Here is a 24,306-nt window from a genome sequence, read left to right as displayed (position 1 = left end):
ACAGCGATGCTCCTGCTTCCTGCGTATTATCAGGTCGGTAGACTGTTCCCCTAAACACAAAAGTTTATCGCAATAAATGCATAGAATTTTAACTTCACCAAAATCAGGATCAATTTGTGGGTGTGGACTGCTTGCTGAAAATGCTGCTGCAGCAGTTGATGTGCTTGGTGCAGTAGCAGGTGGTTTGTCCTGCAACCTCCGTGTTGCAGCTCAAGCAAAGTTGTTGGGGTGCAAGTTCTTCACATGTCTCACCATATTTGCTGTGCCAAAGGAGTATTTTTTAGATGGATCACCCCATTAAAGAGTTGTTTGGCAAATTGTACAGGTTACTTTTGGAGCATTAACCTTTTTTTGCCCTTCAGGAAAAGTAAAAAACTTCCAAATTTGAGCTTCTTTTTCTTTGGAGTTTCTTCAGGAATGAAATCTCCCTCTGCAGAATGGCTGGAAGATGAGTCCATTGCTGTTATTATGGTGATCTTCCTTCTATTTGACAGGATTCTCAGAAGAGATGCTTCTTCTTAGAAAGTCAAAGTAGAATGATTAAAATGGGATGGAACTTTCAACAGTTGGAATAGGAAGTGTTATGAACCAATCAAATCTCTTCCTTTAAAGTCACATGGCTTTGCGTACGCTTACGGTGGGCTTACGGTACTCTTACGATGCGAGTACGAATGACGTCCCACCGCGATTTGTGTAATTGCTTTTAAAAGAAATATACGATTGTTAAAAGTTAAAAAAAAATATTTTCATAATTATTCCAGATAATGTCTTCCCTTAGTATGTACATTAAATACATAAATATATGTTTTTAAACAATTAAAAACATTCCCACCTTTCGCGTACAGGGCGCTGTACATGACGTCACACGGAAGCTTTGATGCAACGCGTAACGTCAAAGCGTATTCGTAGCGTATGCGCGGGTACGCGCTGAGTATGATTAGCAGTACAACGTATGGTGCGATCACCCTCTCAGTGCCAAATCAGAGCACAGGGCGCGCTACGAGAATGGTTACAAGTGGTCACTCATTGGAGATCTGATTCTGGGCCTGCCTCTGCGCACATGATAACCCCGACTCCGTCTCTCTCTGTTGTTAATTGTTGGTGCACACACTCACACTTCACATGCGTGGTGCACGCCTGCCCACACTCCCAGGATGTCACCACCTAGCTTTCTTGATATTACTAAGCCTGGAAGCCAATACATTAGCCAATGGGAGATAACTTGCCCTTGTTCCCTTCGCTACATTGGTATGACCGCGAGGAAAGTGAAGCTCAGGATTCAGGAGCACAAGAGCACCATCAGATGCAACCGGCAGGCTACTCGCATGACCAACCACTTCCTGACTATGAGACATACCGCTGATGATATAAAGTGGATAGTACTTGAGCAACCTTTTGTTCCTCAGCACGTTAGCGACGTTTCTCGCTATTTATTTATCAAGGACCAAAAATGGATTTTCAGATTAAAATGTGATACGGTGGGGCTGAATGACGAGATCCTGTGGGTTCAAATCTGAAATTTTCAGTGTCCACCCCGCTCAGTGACATTTCTAATGTGACAGCCAGTTACAAAGCAAATGTAGTTCTTTTCCTAATTTAATGTCCACCTATCTACTGCTGTCACCGTCTCTGTGACTTTATATTGGTGGACACTCTGCTGATATGTGTTTATTTTCCCACTGTACAGCAGTATGTCTCTAGGGAGTCGTCATTTTACCACATCAGACACTGCATGTCTTTAGTGTGCTGTTGTATGACTGGTCATGTTATTTGAACCATCTAATCTTCCCGAGACCTTTTTCTACCGGCTGGTTTCAACATGCAGCAGTGATCGATAGTTGAATATGGGAGCTACGAAGTTGTATCTCTTTCCATTTCAGTTGCGTGTACTCAATACATACTTCATAAACATCCAATCTTGCCGTTTGGCTCTGTGTGCACACTCGTTGCGAAATGTTCCCCTAGATACGGGACATTTACCAGGGCTATTTTTGTCGTCGCATATTGTTGTGACTACTTGCTGTTTTTAATATTTAGCAGAGGTTTATAAGATGTGTCCCCTTCTATTGGAGTTGCGTGCACATTACGAACATCTAATCTGGCCATCAGGCGCGACGCGCATCCCCACCGTGACGTGTTCTCCAGGCACGAGTGACTTCTCAGCGCTACTTTTCATTGTTATACATCACTCTGCCTAGACCCACGTATTAACCTGCGGGGTACGTCACGCAGTTTTACGAATTAATAGTTTAGGCGCAACTATGAATCGAGTGGCTCATGTAATATCTAATATACTCCTGGTCAATCTATGGAAGTCACCTTAGTTATCGGTTTTTACTGTATTCCATTGGCCGACAGGTCGACCAATGACGAACCATTTCAGAAACTGGTAACCCAATTGAATGCCGCTTCTTGTGTCCTCCACGGCTCGAGCTTTTCCACCGAATGTTGCTTACATATGCCTGCACGGAGCGTTTACATCCGGACCTGGAGGCGGATTTCGTCATTGGCCCGCTGTTTAACCAATCTGAGACTAGCGGTTTTGCTCCCCCTCCGGTCCGCAAGGGCATAATTTAACCCTGCCACACTGCCTGGTACGTTACCTTCCCCTCGACTCAGTAGGGGTTGGGAGGTACCGACGGACAGGTGGGTCGGAAGTTTTTTCGACTTTTTTCGACTTTTTTACATTTTCTGCATGTCAGAGGCTTTCTTGATACCATGACTCCTCCTTTGTCAGAGCTCTCTGGACCAGAAGCTTGCTTCGGAACCTGCCTCTTTCTTAAACAAGTACTGTGGGTATTAGTGCTTTACATGTGTAGTAGCGCTGTATTTAGAGCTGGCTCCACAGTCCAGTGATGCTCATAGCTTAACTGTTCACAGGATTGAAACTTTGTGAGTTTCACTTGTTACAATTGCGCGATTTACAAGGATTGCAACAGAATTATTTTACATAGGGGCAACATATATCCTTTGGATAAACCCCTATTGTAGCAGTTCCAAAAAAACTTTGGGATCAAGTTGTGAAGACTGCACGGTTGGGTATTTTGGGTGCTACATCTTACACCCAGTAACTTTGCAACTTTTTCTCGGAAACTATAGAAATATTTTTGACAACATCAGCATATACCATCTAAACTACGTTTTACTATTCAGTATTGATCATTGCTCCACGGGGCTAGTGGAGTCCGTAATCTTGTTTGTTTCCCCCTAGACATCAGAGTTGATATAAGGAGATGGCTTATATACCATTGCAATTTTGATGTAATGGTGGTTTTTGCTTTCCATCTCTTCAGAGCGGGGCCTCTTTTTCCTGAGCGAGTGGCAGGCGAGGTGAGGCCACTCCCAAGCAGAATTTGGGTGAGTGATTTGAAATAATAAAACTTCTCAAACTGAGCTATTGCTCTTAGGTTGGTACATGTTAATTTACCATGTATATATTGCTTTACATTGTTCATGACTGTGTGTCTGCATGTATCTTGTTCTGTTTTAGGAGAAGACCCCCTCAAACCATGACTTCATAGCCTACCATTTAGCATCACTTCATGGTATGGTTTATGTTTTTTTGCATGGTCCTTTGGACAATTGAGTTCACTTTTGTCTTCACGGTTGCAGTAGTACTAATAATAGGTCCTGAAGAAAGCCATTAGTGGCTGAAACATGTTGACCAGTACATTCACCATCGGATAGTAATATTTGTTTGAAATTCTATTCATACTCTGCTTTTAAACTTTGCCATCATGGTGGCCCTCTGAATAAAGTTTTTTGTTAGGCACCATGATAGTCAATTTTAACATCACATTATCATACACCTTTTTTTGAGCACTGCAACACTCTCTCTTCCCACAGCCCCCAACCATAACACTCTTCTGGCTGTTCATCACTGGTGGATCCGTAACCAATAGTTTCCTTGCGATTTCCATCAGTAAGGAACTTGGTGGAAACCAGTATATACAGAAAAATCCCAGATGATGAAGCTCCGCCATTGGGTGGGCTGATGGGTTTTCTTTTTCTCTTCTCTCTACTCAGTAGTCCTCGCACACACACTATATCTCTAAGTAAGCATTAATCTCACCAGCCTGCATAGACCCCTTGTGTTCTTTCACTAGTTAAATTAGGGGATAGGGTGCTCGTAGGTCTTTAAACTTTCTTCCCCTGGGACCATGTCACAATTTTTGTTTTTTCTGGTGCACACACTCACACTTCACATGCGTGGTGCGCGCCCGCCCACACTCCCAGGATGTCACCACCTAGCTTTCTTGATATTACTAAGCCTGGAAGCCAATACATTAGCCAATAGGAGGTCCCCCAGGGCCATCATTCTTGAAGAGTGCGAAAACGCTACCAATGACGGCCCTGGGCTTGGTTTGGTCAGCACCCGCGGTTCCCATATAATGCGGGCACTGACGTGAGCACGCTCTCTTTTGCCTGCCTGTGCTGTGGTAACAGATAGACAGTCGTCGTCGATTGTACTACGAACTGTTTGCTCAAGCGGAGGAGGACTCGTGACACGCGACGTGGTGTCACTGCTGCTGTCGCCCAGCCAGGCCACCATAGGCGCGGTGGCGGCGGCGCCCGCGTCCAGCCCACCCCAGGCCCAGCCAAAGCCCCAGCCTTTGAAGACAAGACAAGAGATGACAGAAGCAAAGGTAGGAGTAGCTGTCACAACACCAGCCTCCGCTGTAAATTGTACCTGCATGATAGTATTTTTTTTTACTGCATCACGTGGCCCTCTCAGCTCTGTTTTGCTCTATTTTTGTGCGCCACATGCTTTATGCTTCATCGTATTTGCTCCCTCTTAATCCTCCCGTGACTTTTATTATTTATTGCTGCCTCACATGGCCTTCCCAGGCCTCTATTCTTATTGATCGTATATTGGTGATCGGGCCCCCCTAGGCCTTTTTTAAATAAATTGTGCGTGCATGAATTTCTGTGTCGTATTTTTGAACTGTGTCAATTGATTTAGCCTGTGTTGTTATAAATTGTGCGTTCATAATAGTATTTTTTTTTTACTGCGCCCCTCCCAGCTCTGTTTTACTTTATTTTTGTGCGCAACATGCTTTGTGCTTCTTTGTATTTGCTCCCTCCTAATCCTCCCGTGACTTTTAATATTTATTACTTCCTCACGTGGCCTTCCCTATTCTAATTGATCGTATATGGTTGAACGTAAAGCTTGTTTACGAAACAACGACAAGTTATCTGTCAAAGGAGAGAATATGTAGTATGCAGCTGGCGCGCAATACCCATTAGGCTAACGGGGCTTCAGCCCCCCACCCATCGTCTGTCTCTTCCACGTTTTAATGTCCTTTTATCTCTCTCTTTCTTACTGTCTCTTATATCGGGTTTTTTCTTTTATACAGTTATGGACGCTGCTGTCTCCACTGTGCCATATAAAACCTTACCTGAGTTTAAGTGGTACACTCTCTTGGCTACAGTGAAGCCTGCTTCAAGACGTAGAGCACCCTCTTTTAATCATGTCTATGGCACTAGGTGAGCAAAGAAACTTGTTTCTGAAACAACAACAAATTATATGTGAAAGGAGAGAGTCGATAGTGTGCAGCAGCTTGACTGTGTGGAAATGTATAATTACCACAGAGCAATGACAACAGATAGGTTACAACATTCTGAAGAACAGATCTACAAGCATATTGTGCCACTGTTGTGTCACTTTTAACATGGGAAAAGTGGCGCAAGTAGCTTGTAAATCTGCGTCTAACTTTTCAAGAAAAACTCTCAACTCCAGACTCTGCGAGGCAATGAGGTGCAACAGTCTAGGTACGCAATATTAAGAACTCACATTAAAATTCACTTTTGACACTAGTTTTGCAACTCAGTTTACGGTGATTAATCAAATGTCCTTTTGTTTGCTTCACCAAACATCCTTCAGAAGCAATCATGGCATATTGAGCAACAGCAATGGAATTGTCCGCAACGTATTGAATATACTTTGACTTATACAACCAGAGTTCAATTGAAGTTGTGAACTCTGATGGTCACAATGTTTACACAAGGTAAGCACAGCGGCCTAGATATACAATGCCTCCAAATAAATGCATTAGACATAAATCGGCGTATTTACAATCCCGTTGTACCACTTTTGTGTCAGTAACGCAGTAGGTACTTCCATATAGACACCACTTGAACGCGGGACTATAACAGAAGTTAAATGTACCAGGCACACTGCACACGTAAAATCGTAGTGTTACCTTGACTTGTAATGTTTCACCTCATTTACTCACATCTACATAATTTTAAACTATAATTTTCTTTTTTGTTTTGCAGATTACTTATTGTATGTCTTTTGGAGTCCACATCACAATTTGTTTATAATGTTTTATTAAAGTTATTTTTGTACTTGTTTAATATATTGTTATCATTAACCCGTTCGGTGCTGATTACGGCTCCCGGCCGTCATGAGTTATGATGGGCGGGTCTGATGACGGCCGGGAGCCGTCATGACCACGCCCGCGATCGGAATGTGCCGCACCGGCGCAGAATTCCGGCCGCAGCCAGGGGGTTAAGTTACGTTTACAGCTATTGTTGTTTTAATAATAGGTAATAAGAAAAACTACATACTTCTTTTTTTTTTGGGGGGGTGACGGTCCACCATAAAAATAATATTGATAATTTCAAGTACTATAGTAAAATGTTCAAGAGTAGGGTTGAAAATTATTGACTGTACAATAAGTTATATTTTCTCTGGATGGACTACAACATAGAAAATAAATCAAAGTAAAACAAAACAATGTGTACCACATTTACAAATCTGTTGCGATATTTTCCTGTGCAAACCTACCCCCCTACAAAATTAAGTGTGTTGGCCTCAAAAAAGCCCTTCAGACCACAGAAACAATCACCCCCCAAAGATTTCTATATTGTATGAGAGGGGCAGCGTGGCCCTCCACCTAGTGCCCTGGAGTCCACGACGCCCAGAACCGGTTGCTGCAGTGTCCATTGGGGGGAAACAGCCATTACAACGCGGTCATAAGCACGGGTGATCGTCACCACAAAGCCGTTACCACGCATATGGCTTTACCACGCATGCTTTTAGAACTAGTATACATTTACCACCCATGATAAAGGCATAAGCATGATAATGGCTTTGTGGTGACGGACACGCGTTGTAATGACTGTGGCTTACGTGCTTCAAATTAGTTTTTAGGTATGCATGTGACCAAGTCTGATAACATCGGAGGCCAAGGACAAACACCGTGGTGTCTGTGGCAGGAAATCTCATTGATCACAGAGAAGATAGGTAGAACGTAAAATGAAAGTAACAGGTATAATAAAAATAATGGAGGTAAAATACTAAAATGGCGGTGGACGGAGTATGTAATCAACGTTTAGCGCCTCGGCAATACCTTTCAAATAAATATAGATAGAATTAAATTATTAATATATTACAAAAGTATAGCAGCGGATGCCACATATGGCCCGGGAAAAGAAAGCAGCAAATGTAATACCTGAAATGAGGACAGCTTTGCTTGGCGAACTTGAAGAAAAAGAAAGAAACATAGGCTTGGAAACGAGGCTGCGCATGCATAGAGAGTACAACTGGTCTACAAAAAAAACCGGAAAGTTTTACATACTATCATAGACATGTAGCTCTTTTTTTAACCAGTAAAGTTAGTTCTCAAAAAGAACTGTTTTTTTTTAGCCCCAATGCCCCCACGATCCCAGACGGCTCCCCGCGTCCTTCGAGAGCCGACATTGCTTTCTCAATGAGAGCAGCTTACATGTTGCTCTATCTGGCGAAAAGCAATCTGCTTTCCTACTTGAAAGAGAGAGCAGATTAACTTACTCTCTCTTTCAAATAGGAAAGCGGTTTGTGGTGGTAAAGTGGGAGACGCGACGCTCCCGCCCTACCATAGCAAACAGCAGTGTCCTGGGGGTAGGCACCCCGAGACACTGCAAGAGCCGGCCCTGGGAGGCGGTGGTCCCCAGGGCCATCAAGGGCTCCAGGAGGGGGGCCACCCGACCCCTCCCAACATTAAAAAGCCCCGGGGGGTGCAGGTCCCCGGGGCTGGAAGGTCATTTTATATATTAGTGCCCGAGGAAGGTGGCGGTCCCGGGGCGTGTACGGGGGGAGAAGGAGGGGGGCTAAAAACATACTTAAAAAAAAACAATAAAAAAAAAACCCGAGGGGGTGGCGTTCCCAGGGCTACGGGGGGGGGGCCTGAGCCCCCCGCATACTAGGGGGTTGCGGTCCCCGGGGCTGTGGGGATGCCATAAGCCCCCTGCATACTTCAAAATAAAACCCCGGGGGTGGCGTTCCCTGGGGCTCGGGGGGCCTTACAAACCTCCCATTATGGAAAACAGTTGCCCCCGGGATTTGCCCCCCGGGGGCTAATTAAGAACAAAACGGACTTCTAGTTTTTTTCCTTTTCCACCGCGTACGCGTACGATACGCGTACCCCGCAATTTCTTGTTTAAAAAAAAACAATTGGGCCTGAAGATCCATGTGGGACCCCCTGAGCAGGCCTAGAGGGTTAGGTTGTTGCTACCCTGCCCCCTTTCCTTATTTTTTAACTTTGTTTTACTGTTTTATTGTGACTCGGTTCTATCGAGGCACAAGATGGCTGCCAACACTTCCTGGTTTGCAGTGTTGACAGACAGTTGACATCCAATCAACATGCAGCTCGTGCTCTTACAGTACTTTGTCTCTAGATATCACTATGATTTTACTTTTGATTTTCTCAGAACCTACTGAACGGATTTACACCATTTAATAAAAAGCACAATCTGCTACTCAACCTCTCTGCCAAATTTGGTGTAATTCCATTCAGCCGTTCAGGCTATAGCCCTGGCTAAAGGTCCCTATGGAAAATTGCATGGTGAAAACATGTTTTGGGACCCCCTTTTTTCTCGTCCCCCACTTGACGAATCACCCCCAAACTTTTAGGGAAGGAGCGGAGCAGGCCATTTTCTTGGAGAATCGAAATTTGCCTAGCATAGTAACGGTAAGTTTCAATTCTATTAAGGACACGGAGGCGAGGATTATGCTTTTCTCTCTCCGCTGTTTATTAACAGAAAACACATAGCAGCCAGAAAAGCAAAACTTTGTAAAGGATATGCCATACCACTCAACACTGGGATAAACATATCTCAAAAAACATCAAACACATGGGATAAACTACAACTCCCATCAGTCCATAAACATAGTCCTTCCATAGTGTCCACTGCGCTAAGGTAGGGCATCCATCTTGTGATCCCCTCCTCTTTCTTCGCGCGAGTCACGCCAAATCAACCACGATCCTGTTTAGATTCGTTACCTGGAAGGAAAAAAGCAACAGCGTCAGCGCCGCAAACGTTCATAAGTGACTTGAACAAGGCAAGAAACAATAAATATGCCGACACGTTAGAAGCAAGCACTTTCAAGTGTTGTTACTACACCAATACGTTAGAAGCAAGCACTTTCAAGAATCTTTACTTACACCAATACGGGGAGGGATCTCCGCCGGAGAGTGGGTGGGATAATCCTCGCCTCCGTGTCCTTAATAGAATTGAAACTTACCGTTACTATGCTAGGCAAATTTCGATTCTATGTCAGGACCGGAGGCTTCAGATTATGCTTGTTTAAAGCTGACCAACCACCAAACTCGCAATATCCACCACTGGCTTGAAATAGAACCGTTTGAAAGTGGAATCCGAGGACCAATCTGCAGCACGCATTAAGTCCTCCAAACGCGCTCCCAAGGAGAAAGCTTTCGAGGCCATAGCACCTCTGGCCGAATGAGCTCCAAACTGCTTGGTATCAATGCCAGCCTCTTGCAATATCCACCGTACCCAACGGGCTATGGTGGGAGAGGATACCGCCTTATGCGGTTTTCGCAGTGCGATCAGGAGCTGCTGTTCGCCCGGAGGACGAAGTTCTAAAGTCATATTTTCGTATGCTTTTAGGCACTGGACCACACATAGTTTGGGAACGTCCACGAAGGCCGGGTAAGATATAGATCTCGTTGCGGACTTCGTTCGACGACCCACCGTGAAGGTAACTCCATCCGGAGAGAACACTCTCGCTGAGATATCCAAAGCACGTACATCGGACACCCTCCGACACGACACCAGGCACAATAGCATGGCCAATTTTGCCGATAGTTCTTTCAGAGAAAGATATCTATTCTGTTGCCAAGAAAGGAAAAGGTTCAGGACCAAATTAACGTCCCAAAGGACAGAATACCTTGGCTCCGGGGGCAAATCAAGACGTACCCCCCGAAGGAGCCTGCACACCAGAGGATGTTCCCCAACCGGGGCACCGTCTATCTGTTCATGTGCCGCCGAAATCGCCGAGCGAACGGCATTAATCGTTCGATAGGCCAAACCACTAGTCGCTAGTTCCGCCAGGAAATTCAGTACGTGAACGATTCCTGCGACCAGGGGATCCAGGTCCCGTCGAAGACACCAACGCACCCACCTGGACCACGCTGATCTATATCTCTTCGTGGTACTGCTGGCCCATGCTTTAGACAAAAAGGAGTCAGCTGCTCCCGAAAGGCCAGGGAGCGACCAGCGTCTCCGGAAAGCCTCCATGCCATGAGGCGGAGAGAACCCTGCACTATCAGGTGATGCGGGTCCCCGTCTGGATTGAGGAGAAGATGAGGGAGCCGGGGGAGTAGGATTGGAAAATCCCAAGAAAGTTCCAGAAGAACCGGAAACCAAACTTGCGACCTCCACCACGGCGTCACCATCACCACCTCCGCCTGCTGGCGGTGAAGAAGGGCCGCCGACCTCATTATCATTGAAAAAGGTGGAAAAGCATACGGGCGCTCCTGACTCCAGTCTTGAAGGAACGCATCCGTGGCCTCCGCTAGAGGATCCGGCCTCCAGCTGAAAAACCTTGGTAACTGGAAGTCGAGACGGGACGCAAACAGGTCCACCGAGAACGGGCCCCAAATGGTCTGTAGCCAATGGAACACCTGTGTGTCCAACTTCCAGAGACTCGAGTCCCGCAGGTACCTCGAGTGCCAGTCCGCCACCTGGTTTGCTCGACCCGGTAGGTACTCTGCTGTCACCGAGACCTGGTGGGCTAGGCAGTAGTCCCAAAAATCCTTTGCTAAATTCGCCAAGGCTTTGGACCGAGGGCCGCCCAGGTGATTGACATAGCGCACCGCTGAGATGTTGTCCATCCGTAGAAGGACGCACGATGACGCTGAATCCTTGGTCCAGCAACGGACCGCGAAAGAACCTGCGAGGAGCTCCAGACAATTGATATGGAGACGCTGCTCCTCTGACGACCAGCCTCCGCCTGTGGAGAAATCGCCGCAACGGGCGCCCCAACCAGATCTGCTGGCGTCCGACTCTATTACTAGATCCGGAACCGACCCGAAAATCGCCCGGCCGTTCCAGGCCTCCATGTGGGAGAGCCACCAGGACATCTCCTCCTTTACCTCTTCGGACAATGGGACCAACTGTTCGTAAGATAGACCTTTCCGAAGGTGGTACGCCTTGAGGCGCTGAAGGGCCCGATAATGAAGCGGACCCGGAAAAATCGCCTGGATGGAGGACGAGAGGAGGCCCACCACCCTGGCGATCTGACGCAGGGACGTGCGCTCCTTGGCGATCGTCTGCCGGAGTTCGTGCCTGATCTTGGCCATCTTCCGTGATGGCAGACTGAGGGAGGCCTGCACCGAGTCCACTAGGAACCCCAGGAACACCATTCTCTGGGAAGGCGTCAAGACAGACTTGTCCTTGTTGACGATGAAACCCAGACCCTGCAATAACGTTATCGTTTGGTTGAGCTGAAGAATCAGCTTGCTGGGACATTGCGCCATTAAAAGGATGTCGTCTAGATAGACGATCATTCGGATGCCCTGACTCCGAAGGACCTCCACCGCTGGATGTAACAATTTGGTGAAACACCACGGGGCCGAGGAGAGCCCGAAAGGAAGGGCTGTGAACTCGTAAACCTGGTCCCGCCAGAGGAACTGCAGGAACCGACGGTGAGGCGGGTGGATGGGCACTACCAAGTAAGCGTCCTTTAGGTCCAAACGGACCATCCAGTCGTTCGCCCGTAGGACGTCCCTGAGAAGATGGATCCCCTCCATCTTGAAATGGTTGTAAACCAACCAACCGTTAAACTCTCGGAGATTTATCACCGGTCTCTTGCCGCCATCCGTCTTTTCCACCAGGAAGATGTTGCTGCGGAAACCTGAAGGATGCCGTGTTGAACGACAGATGGCGCCTTTCTGGCACAGCGCCAAGACCTCCTCGTCGATCAACCGGGCATCCCCTTGGGAAAAAAGAATGGGCCGTGGATCCCTTAATTGAATCGGGTGATCGTAAAATTCTATGTGAAACCCACGCACTGTCTGAAGAACCCACGCGTCCTTCGTAAGTGCTGACCAGGCCTCCCGGAAGCAGGCCAGTCTCCCCCCAATCTGGACCTGGTCCGCCGGGATTACACTCACCGTGAGGATTGTTGTTGTTTGCGTCATTCCTGAAGCCGCCGCGGCCTCCTCTGAAGCGTTGACCCCTGGAGGGGTAGAAGTTAGTGTAATTAGCTGAGGAGTTGTATTGACCTCTGCCGGAGCCTTGACCCTTATTCGGTTGGTTCTGTCCACCACGGCCGGACGTGAGGCCCCTTCCACGGCCGGCCCCCCGGGAAAAACGCTGGTTAAACACCCTTTTTATGGTGGACTGTGCTCTGTCTAGGGATGAAAAGGTGGAGACAAATTTCCCCAGTTCTTTTATGAATGGATCTCCAAATAGGCCGCCCTGCGCTACTGCTCCCGCCTCTGACGAGGCTAGGTCTCCCAATTTAGGATCTAACTTAATGAGCAGCGAGCGTCTACGCTCTGTTGAAAGGGCGCAATTAGCGTTGCCCAAAAATATCACTGCCCTCTGAGCCCAATTAGAGAGAACTTCCGGTGAAATGGTGGAACCGGAAACTTTGGCCTCCTCCGCCATGTCTAGGATCTTCGTTAAGGGGCCTATTGTATCTAAAAGCTTGTCTTGGCATGACCGCCAGGAACGGTCAATGCCTTTTCGCGGGTCTTTAACAAACTTTGCCATAAAAGTAGCCATTTTCCCGTCTAACTCAGGGGTCAGGGCCACTTTTCCCTCCAGTGTAGGCCGCGGACACTCTCCCCTGAGGCAACTACGTGCCTCCTTCTCCAGTGGCCTGCGCAGACGTCCCGCCACGAACTTCGCGACTTTGTCGCCCGGTGCCCAGGCTGCCGACCTCGGATGGATAATATCGTCCGGGTCAAGCATACCTGAGGCGTCATGAGGCAACTCCGCCGCTGATCCGGACGGGCGCCACGAGCGCACTGAATCTTCGTCTTCATCCGTGTCCGCCGGGGAGAGCCCTCCCGGGGAGGAAGGGGCTGTCGCGGTCGACCCCGAAGGGCCCGGGGCTGGGAGCGACGCAGGGGTGTCAGGCTCCGTTGCCTTAGCCAGGAACGCATCCCGGAGGCGTTCAAAGGCGTCCTTATCCACCCCTTGCGACCCCCCGGAGCCACTGTCCCTGCATACCTTCTTGGGGGCAGGTGGTTTAATCTCAGAAGTGGCAGGGGCAGAACCCTGGGTACCCAGTGCCGTAGAGGCCAATTTAGTGCACTCCTCCACAATGCGGGCCGAGAGTCTATCCTCCATAGGCCCCACGATCTCCTGCACACACCTATAGATGGACTGATCTACAGCTTCATAAAATTCGTCATCCCCCAAGTATTGGTGGGTTTCCTCCTCCACATAATATCCCTCTGCCATGACTAAGTCCTTTAGGGCGGGGGAAGGAGGGTTAGACTGGCCCAGGCACCAGCAATGTGGGCTAACCAGAGGTTAGCAAAGGCTTTGAATATCTGGCACACCAGACAGCAAGAGGCAGCACTCCTCGTAACGCGCTGACCCTCTTAATCAAGACCGGGTCTCAAGCCGCCCCCCAGCGCGCTCACAGAACAATATGCAAATCACGCCGAGTAAAATCGGCAAGTGCTGAACTAAATACCGCCCGTAGGCGTCAGCGCGGTAAACCGCAAGTACAGACCCACAAACGGGCGTCAAGATACTGGGGTAGTACAACCCTGGCCGGGCGTCACGGTGGGGCAGCAGTCGAAGGCTCTGGCGCGATCGCTCTCCTCAGCGCGGCTCCCGATGAAGGGAAAGACGCGCTGAGGAGAACGAGACGCGGCAGCGCCCTCTAGCGGCAAGCGAAACGAGCCGCAATTCCGGGGACAGACGCGTCAGGGGCGAAACGTCCCCGCGACAAAGGCAATAAACACGGGCTCTGTAAGGGAAAACAAAACGTTTTAAAACCCCCACAACAAGAGCCCACACAATCGTATTAACACACGCAGTACCAAAACCCCCAAACGCTCTCACCACACCCAAAAACGAGGGAGAGAACAGGGAAGGCACTTAACTGGCTGCGCAGCAGCGAAGAAAGAGGAGGGGATCACAGGATGGATGCCCTACCTTAGCGCAGTGGACACTATGGAAGGACTATGTTTATGGACTGATGGGAGTTGTAGTTTATCCCATGTGTTTGATGTTTTTTGAGATATGTTTATCCCAGTGTTGAGTGGTATGGCATATCCTTTACAAAGTTTTGCTTTTCTGGCTGCTATGTGTTTTCTGTTAATAAACAGCGGAGAGAGAAAAGCATAATCTGAAGCCTCCGGTCCTGACATAGAATTTCACGAAGATTTGTCCACCAGCACCAAAGTTATTCCAAATAGAATGTTGTGAATTTCCTACGGAAAGTAGGTCCTAAATATAACTACCTACTGGCGACAGCCAGTAGGTAATAAATATATATATATATATATATATATATATATATATATATATATATATATATATATATATATATATATATGAAACAGTCCCTGCTTACTCTCGCCTGGAGCCCAATCCTGGATACCGCAGCGCAGAAGAAGAGAGGAGACCCAAGTGCAGGTGAGCAGTGTATTTTATTTCGTCGGGGAGACGGCACACCTCAGCATGACGTTTCGGCCTTCACAGAGGCCTTGATCACATGACGCATGCTCGGGAGGAGGCAATTTTTAAAGTGCTAGTGCTAGTTCTAATGTACACCTATTGGTGGAACATGGTCACATGTAAAATGACTGATATCATAGACATAGACAACATATCAATGCATAATTCGTCACGGGATAATCCCGGATGCCAGCCTGTGTGGAAATGTGCAAACAACATTGAATAAAGTGCTAATGCCATATTTGTTGTTTTTAGCAATACACTAAAAAAATCACTGGATAATCCAAATTTAAAGGATTCAAAATGCAGTGCAAATTTGGCAATGCGCAATACGTCAATAAAGTGCAAAATAGTGTCTTGTAAACAAACGTCATAGTAATAAATATCAGAAATACACCTGATCTACAATATCATGTTAAAATCAAATGTAGAAAAATATATAGACTATGAGTTATTCATATATAAATATATGTATAAAAACACGAATGTACAAGCATATTCACAATAAATATATATACACCAGACTTACACTGTTTAAACAGGATGAGACCTCAGGTGATCTGGAACCTTAGCTGCATAAATGCATTTTAAGCCTGTACACCGAGGTCGCAGCATCCTGACTAAATTCAACGCACTAGCCAATGATGTGTCTATGTACTGCAAGAGGGTTGGGAGGAGAGGAGATGCTAACCAACCACTGGGTTTGGAGAACATCGCAGCCTCCCTCCCATACCTCCATACTTAAACAAGTGACCATGAATTAAACAACACCATTCCAGTGATAAGCATAACAGTGAGCAGTGAAGAAAGAAGTTTAAGTGCTCATATTTTTGGGTTTTTATAAAGTTTTCTTATCTAAAGATCTTCTTATTTTTTATTCAAACATGCTTTATCATTATCGATGTTATACTTAGCATTTGATACATCATGCAGCCTAAGCCTAGGCTGCACTGCACTCTGAAACCATCCGCAAATCTAGACATGTACTGGTCAATGGATAGAAATTATCAGAAACCCACTGCCAGTTGGATAACTAGACAGAAATCCTGGGTAGATGAATTATTACTGGATAGGGTAGAGCCTCAAGTTACACTTCTGTAGATCATTCAAAGACAAGTGTAAAAGTCTTCTGTGGAATTTAATCCCCCTGGGGCTCGACTGTCCATTTCCAGTATGTACCTAGTCTCCAATTTTCTAAGGGCACCATCCCTGTCACCTCCTCTTCTTAACGGACCCACACAATCTACAGCATAATAACGTAGAAGGGTGCTATCATTGTTGTGGTGCTCCCTAAAATGGCGGGCCACCGGGTATGCAGGGTCGTTAGTGTTTATGGCCCTTATGTGCTGGAGTATCCTCTTGTGCACCTGCAGCTTGGTACTACCCACATACCGCAGGGCACACGGACACTCCAGCACATAAACCACATATTCACTCTTGCAAGTCAGCTGTTTTTTGATCTTGCGCGCACTGGGGGTGAATGGTACTGCATATTCGGTTTTGTTTAACCCATGCTGGCATGCCTTACAGGAAGAGCACTTCCTGAAGCCTTTACTCTTATCCAGCCAATTCTTCCGTATCGAAACTTCTGGGCTGGATTTCACTAGGGCATTTTGCATAGAATATGCTCTCCTATAGGTGATTGATGGCGTAGTTGGAATTTTGTCACCTATCACGGGGTCACATTTAATTAGACCCCAGTGTTTAGAGATGATTTTACCAAGTGCCCCATGCTGCCTATTGTACGCCCAGATCAGTCTCACTGTTTGATCCTGGGAAGCAGTAGGCGCAACCGCGACCTTGCGTTGCAAGGCCTGACTGCGTGACAGGGCATTTGCCTTGGTTATGGCCTTATCAACCACTGCAGCCTTGTACCCTCTTGCCAAAAATCTAGACCTACTGGCTTGCTGAGCTAGATGGCATTGAGCTTCAGTGCTGCTCAATCGTCTTATAAGCAGCATCTCGCCATACGGGATGCTGCGTATGAGGTGAGCAGGGTGATGACTACTGGCGTGGAGTATTGTATTTCCAGCCGTTGGCTTTCGGTACAACCTAGTTTCAAGTTTCTCTCCTCCTGGTGTAACTGTCATGTCTAGAAAATGTACCTGGTCTCTACTGATTGTCGAGGTAAACTTCAAGTTGTAATCATTACAGTTTAACATTTCAACAAATTGCTCAGCTTCTAGACGAGTGCCCTTCCAGACTAGGAACACATCGTCTATATAACGATACCACCGTGTGATAGACCGCCTTGCCATGTCGGAGTGTTCGCCAAAGAGGACCTGTCTCTCCCAGTAGCCCATGTGGAGACAGGCATAACTGGGTGAGAAGCAGGCCCCCATGGCTACACCCCTGACTTGCTGGTAGTATCTGTTGTTAAACATAAAGAAATTATGGTGTAAACAGAATGAAATCATAGACAGTAACATACGGTTATGGTCAGCCATGATCATTGGTCTCATACCTAAATAGAATTCTATGGCTCTCAGTCCATCTTGATGGTTGTGGAGTAGTGTGGCTCACTGGTTAGAGGCAGCAGACCCATGAGCAGAAGTCGGCCCGGGACCAGGGTTCAATTCCCGACGCGGCAGGGTCGTGGACTTGGGTCAGCGGACTCGATAATTCTCGCTTTGGTACTTACTCTAATCAGGGGTTCCACTCGGCAACTCTGGGCATTAGCTTGCCTAATCTCCACAACGGCCCCATCAATTCCAGGGATGCCTGGCTCCACCTTGGGGACTCCCAGCAGGGACCATCCGACAGGGAAAGCCAGGACGGGTTCCCCAGAGTTATACAGCGGCAGGAAACCTACGGACGGGTAGCAGTGCGCTTTACAAGCTCAAATACATTTACATTCAAATACATTTACATTTGGCCTTTCGGCGTTGGTAGCGCTTGGCGTTGCGGATTTTATTCCGGAGCGCAACTGGGTTCTCGGGCGTAGAGTCTCGCGCCAATCCTTTCTTATGCAGTCGAGTTCCTCTGCTGGTGTAAGTTTGGTAAACCCCAATTGCCCCTCACTTTGTGACAGATTGCAGTCCGAATCACTATTTACACAAGAGCTCAAATTGGACTCTGAAGAATCATCCTGCTGTGCTGCCCCTGATCCATGTCCTTGGGTAGGGCGATTTACTGTGGCCACAGCTTTAAGTCGTCTTGAGGCTTTGATGGCATCATATTTTTTCGCAAAAGTAAAAATGCGCCCTTCCGCATAGTCAGCCTTGTCTCTTTGGAATTTGTAGGCCTTTCTTTTGCTGATTATCTCCTCTTCTTTTTGGAGCCTTGCCATCATATCACTTCTTAATTTGGTACATTCACTCATACAATCCCCACTGGATGATTCAATGTCCTGATTTAACTCATCGATTTTAGTCTACGTTTTGAGACGGTCACTCTCCGCATAGCGCACCAGTATCTGGACTAGTCTGCGCGATGATTCCAAATTGCAGTCCGCCCACTCCCTGAGCATTTCTGGGTCTGGGTCTTCGTAACTAGGGGCCAGCATTACACGCAGACCCCGCGGTATCCTATTGACCTCCAAGTACCTACTCAGGGAGCGGTGCTCCCACCATTTTGAGAGTTCTCGCTTCATTAGTTTTTCCAATTTTTTGAATTTGTCACGAACGCTGCCAAGTTCATTTGCTGGTACATTTTGTGCAGATGGTACAGAGGACCCCCCAGCCGGGGAGTCATCAAACGCATTAAGCGCCACCCGTTCCCTTGCTTTCAATGCGTCAGCCGACATGCCGCTTCCCCGCTTGTATAACGCACAATGCGTTCTCACGACTGCTTGACGAATTCAGCAGATGCGAGCCGCCGAGCAGTCAGGCACACACTTCTCTTACCGGCGTAATCTATGCACGATTCGAAACACCGCAACCCGACTCCGGCAGTCTCGTAGAGAGTAGAACGCTCTCCGTGCTCCTCGTCAGGTCCGTGTACCAGATCGGCGTTCACAGTAGCCGGGGGCTGGAGCAATTACTCCCTAACGGGAGAGACAAACGACTTCCGGGTCACCAGAGGTCCTGGCTTCCTGTTGCTCCGCCGCTTGTAAGAGAAGGGGTCATCCAAATACCAGCGAAGCTCACTGCCGGTTTGTAAAGATGAAACAGTCCCTGCTTACTCTCGCCTGGAGCCCAATCCTGGATACCGCAGCGCAGAAGAAGAGAGGAGACCCAAGTGCAGGTGAGCAGTGTATTTTATTTCGTCGGGGAGACGGCACACCTCAGCATGACGTTTCGGCCTTCACAGAGGCCTTGATCACATGACGCATGCTCGGGAGGAGGCAATTTTTAAAGTGCTAGTGCTAGTTCTAATGTACACCTATTGGTGGAACATGGTCACATGTAAAATGACTGATATCATAGACATAGACAACATATCAATGCATAATTCGTCATATATATATTCACTGAAAAAAACATAGGTTTCACACCAGTTATAGGTAGGAATTAGCATTTAAAAAACCTATTAAATTCACTGAAAAAACCATAGGTTTTACACCAGTTATAGTTAGCTGGAAATTTTACTCGCATAAAACCATTGAAATTCCCACGTTACAGTTAGTTGGACTCACTATAACTTGCGCGTGCAATGCACTGCTGATGACGTCACATATTACATCACTCATGACATGGTCAGTGACATCACTCATGACATCACTGATGACACCATCCAGTGAATGTGTGTCTTTTTGAAAAATAAATATTAGTGAGTAATGTTTAAATATTTAAATATATGTATTAGTGTTTCACTTTGTGTATAAGTGGCTGCATGGGTTGGTGAGTAGCTACTTGTGTATGTATATCAGTTATTAGATGTTTTTCTTAATATCAGTATGACTGTCTATATGGTTTGGTGGGGGTATTACTTAGCACATAGATGCATGAGTGTCTGACACTCTCTGTTTGTATGTGTTTTGAAGACAGCATATGTGCAGGACTGTATGGGTGGATGAGTGTGTATCTGTGTATGTTAGTGAGTGAATGACTGTCTCACTAGTGTCTTTATCAGTAACTAGATATGTTTTAATCTAGTATATGTGAATATTGATATATATTTAGTTGAGTATATGTGAGAGTGAGGAATTGTAAGAGTTCCGGTTTAAATTAGTATGTGTTTCTATAAGTGATTGTTTAAGAGAGTAAGTATGTGTAAGTTTCCTCAGAAGAAAAGTGGTAGTATGTGTATAGCTGTATATGCAAATAAATGGATGTTCAATAGTTTATTTGCATGTGTGAGTATGTGTGTCTATAACTTTTGAATGACTGTCGGTGTGTAACAGGATGTATAGGTATATCACTACATATGATGAGTGAGTATATATATGAGTGAATATATAGAACTGTTGGTGAATGAGTGGATGTGTATATAGATACTGGAATTATTGAATTGGTTGTTGTAAGTGGTATGGGTATCTCCATTTTTTGGAAAATTGTAGTTTCTCTTTTTGAATATGTGTTTTAAAGGTTACATTACAGTGAAAGGAGGTCTGTCACTCTGTCACAAGGATGGTATCATCAGTGATGTCATGAGTGATGTCACTGACCATGTCATGAGTGATGTAATATGTGACGTCATCAGCAGTGCATTGCACGTGCAAGTTATAGTGAGTCCAACTAACTATAACGTGGGAATTTCAATGGTTTTATGCGAGTAAAATTTCCAGCTAACTATAACTGGTGTAAAACCTATGGTTTTTTCAGTGAATTTAATAGGTTTTTAAATGCTAATTCCTAACTATAACTGGTGTGAAACCTATGTTTTTTTCAGTGAATTTCATAGGTTTTTTAATAGCAAATATCTATAGGTATGAAAAGTAATAATTTTTATAACAAATTTTAAATTGTGTAAATATTTTTTATTTATTCATTTATTTATTTTTTTGTTTGCCCCGGGGCGCTCCCGGGGCGCGTACCGGTGAACGTACGGGTAAGCGCAATGTTACGAAGCACCCCGGGGCGCGTACCGGGGAGCGTCCCCGGAGCGCTATTCCCGCGAACGAAAACAACATCATGACGTTTCGCGTAGTCGCGTGATGCGTCATATGACGCACTGCGTAAGCGCACCCGGAAGCACGCGATCGCATACGATCGAGCAACGTCTCGACTCGCTTACGCGACGCGCCCCGAGGCGCACCCCGGGGCGCGTAGCGTAAGCGCATCGGGTCATGTGATCTGAAAATAACACTTTTCATTGGTGCAGATCAGTTTTGGTTTCCAAATGATGAAAGCTTGGATCATGTGACTTGAAAATAACACTTTTCATTGGTCCAGAACACTTTTGTTTTCCAAATGATGAAAGCCCCCTCCTTTTTTCCTTATTCTGACTTTGTCCTTTGACTGAGGAAGACCTGTTTCGAGTTCTATCTCAGAAAATGGCTACAGTAGTATCAGCAGCTGGAGCATCTGGCCCACCACCACCACCACCACCATCTAAAAGACCACCAGAAGATTACGTTGGTGGTGAAGAGGAAGAGGAGGAGGATGAGGAAGAGGAGGCACAGAGAAGGGAGTTCCTGCCAGAAGATAAACAGCCCTACAAACCCAAAGAGCACTTTATATGGCAGTTCTACAAACTCCCAAGGGGTTTTAAAAAAGTCAACGCAGCAAAGGTGACTTGCTTAATTTGTGGTGCTGAGCTATCCAGGGGGAACCCTAACAAAAAGTATTCCTTCGGGAATCACACGATGATTCGCCACATGATGCGTGCGCATCCAAACAACTACTTTAATGCAGAGTTAAGGGACCTCTGCAGTAAACTACCCCCATCAACGTCTAGACGCTCAACATCAAAACAACCTACTCCATCGGGTCCGGGGGCAAGAGACACATTGGCTACTATCCAACCAAAGTTTAACGATTACAAAATTTTATGCAAATATTGTAACAAGTTACTTGCTTATGGTGAGCAAAGCATCGAACTTATCATGGTTGCTGGTGATAACCATAAGTGTCCAAAAAAACCCTAATTTTTCCTGATTTTTTTTATGCTCCAGTTGAGCCATTTACAATTCCCTGTTTTTTATTTCTTCCCATAAAAAATGTAAAAAAAATATAAAAGTAATCAGAAAAGCCAAAAAAAGTACAAAATGTTCAAAAAAAATAAAAAAATATAAAACAACAAAAAGAAGAAAAAAAACAGTTCTTTTTAGAACTACCTTTTCTTTATAAAAATAAACCTATATTTTTAAAGAATCTGTGTCAATTTTTTTTCTGCAGGGTACGCGTACCGGTTCGCTCCCCGGGGCGCGTACCGGGGAGCGCACCAAAAAAAAAAAAAAAAAACAATAATGAAGTACTTAGCATGAGGGAAGAACACAAAGAGAGTAATGTTAAGAGAAAGAGAGCTAGAGGGAGAAACACAGAGGGATTGTTTATTACATAGTTAAAAACAGGTGTGTGTGTGTATGTGTCTGGGGGTGGGTGAGGTGTATAGGTGTATGTAGGTGTATAGAGTATGTGGATGTGGGTGTGGGTGTGTAAGGTGTGTGTGCGGGTCTGGGTGTGTGGGGTGTTTGAGTGTAGGTGGAAATGTGGGTGTGTGAGGTGTGTGTGGGGGGTGTGTGTGGGTGTGGGGGGTGTGTGTAAGATATGTATGTATGTGTGGGATGTGTGGGTGTGTCTGTGAGGTGTGTGTGTATGTGTGGGGGTGGAGGTGTGTCTGTGGGATGTGTGGGGTGTGTCTGTGAGGTATCTGTTTGTGCGTGTGTGTGTGTGTATGTTGGGGGGGTGGTGAGGTGTGTGTATGAGTGTGGGTGTGTGGAAGGTGTGGGTGTGGGTGTGGATGTGTAAGGTGTCGGTGTGGGGGTGTGGGGTGTTTAGGTGTGGGTGGAGGTGTGCGTGTGTGAGGTGTGTGTGGGGAGTTCGTGGGTGTCGGGGTGTGGGGTTGTGTGCGTGTGGTTGTGTGTGGGACGTATTTGTAGGTACCTAAAACAGCCAGTGCGGGTCTGGGTGTGTGGGGTGTTTGAGTGTAGGTGGAAATGTGGGTGTGTGAGGTGTGTGTGGGGGGTGTGGGGGGTTTGTGTGTAAGATATGTGTGTATGTGTGGGATGTGTGGGTGTGTCTGTGAGGTGTGTGTGTATGTGTGGGGGGCGGAGGTGTGTCTGTGCGATGTGTGGGGTGTGTCTGTGAGGTATCTGTGTGTGCGGGTGTGTGTGTGTGTTGGGGGGGTGGTGAGGTGTGTGTATGAGTGTGGGTGTGTGGAATGTGTGGGTGTGGGTGTGGATGTGTAAGGTGTCGGTGTGGGGGTGTGTGGTGTTTAGGTGTGGGTGGAGGTGTGCGTGTGTGAGGTGTGTGTGGGGAGTGTGTGGGTGTGGGGTTGTGTGCGTGTGGGTGTGTGTGGGACTTACTTGTAGGTACCTAAAACAGCCACAGAACCCAAAAGCTCTTTTGAACCCAAAAGCTCTTTTCAGAGCTACCCTACCTGTAATCACTCAAAATGATTATTTTACACTATTATTTGAACTATTTTTAACCAAAGTACGCTCCCCGGTGCGCGTAGCGGGCGCTCCCCCCGCGAAAACCGAATTTTTTTTTTTTTTTTTTTTTACCCGAGGGACCCTTTTATGGCCCCCACATCAAACCTAGGGTGTCAGGGGGTTCTACCCTGCCCCCTTTTGGTTATTTCCCCCTTTGTTTTTCCCACCTCTTGTGTCTCGATCCTACCGAGACACAAGATGGCGGCCGCTCCGGACTGTTTCGAATGTTTACAGACACCCGAGAGCCAATCAGCTTTCCGTGCGCAAGTCGCGTGGCGCGCCCGGAGCCCTCCCCGGTTCGCGTACCGGGGCGCGCTTACAGATATATACATTTTTTTTAACCTAAATTACTCAAAATCCTCTGGAGCACATATCTTGAGACATAGCAAAGGCACATCGGGCTACCAGTCCCTACAATTTTGCCAAGTTTGGTGAAAATCCATTCAGCCGTTCGGGCTAAAAGTGCGACCGACCGCCCTAGGGAAATTAACATGGAGAAAACACGTTTTGGGACCCCCTTTTATCTCGGCCCCCGCTTGACGAATCCCCCCCCAAACTTTCAGGGAAGGAGCGGAGAGCCGCGAGGCAAAGTTGCTGAAAAATTCAGGCTGATTCCTCAACCGCCGCCAAAGTTATTCCAAATAGAATGTTGCGATTTCCCTATGGAAATCAATCCTAACTATAACTACCTACTGGCGACCGCCAGTAGGTAATATATATATATATATAAATATATATATATATATATATATATATATATATATATACCATAAACTTCCAAGTTAGACGCGCACTCAGAGGTAAAGTGTACACAGTGTCGCTTTATTTGCTGTTACGCGTTTCGGAAGCCAAAACTCCCTTGCTCACACAGCAAGCCATTAGCTTTCCACCAG

Source organism: Lissotriton helveticus, chromosome 8 (genome assembly GCF_964261635.1).
Source record: "Lissotriton helveticus chromosome 8, aLisHel1.1, whole genome shotgun sequence".
Classification (NCBI taxonomy): Eukaryota; Metazoa; Chordata; class Amphibia; order Caudata; family Salamandridae; genus Lissotriton; species Lissotriton helveticus.
Note: the sequence above shows the minus strand (reverse complement) of the source record.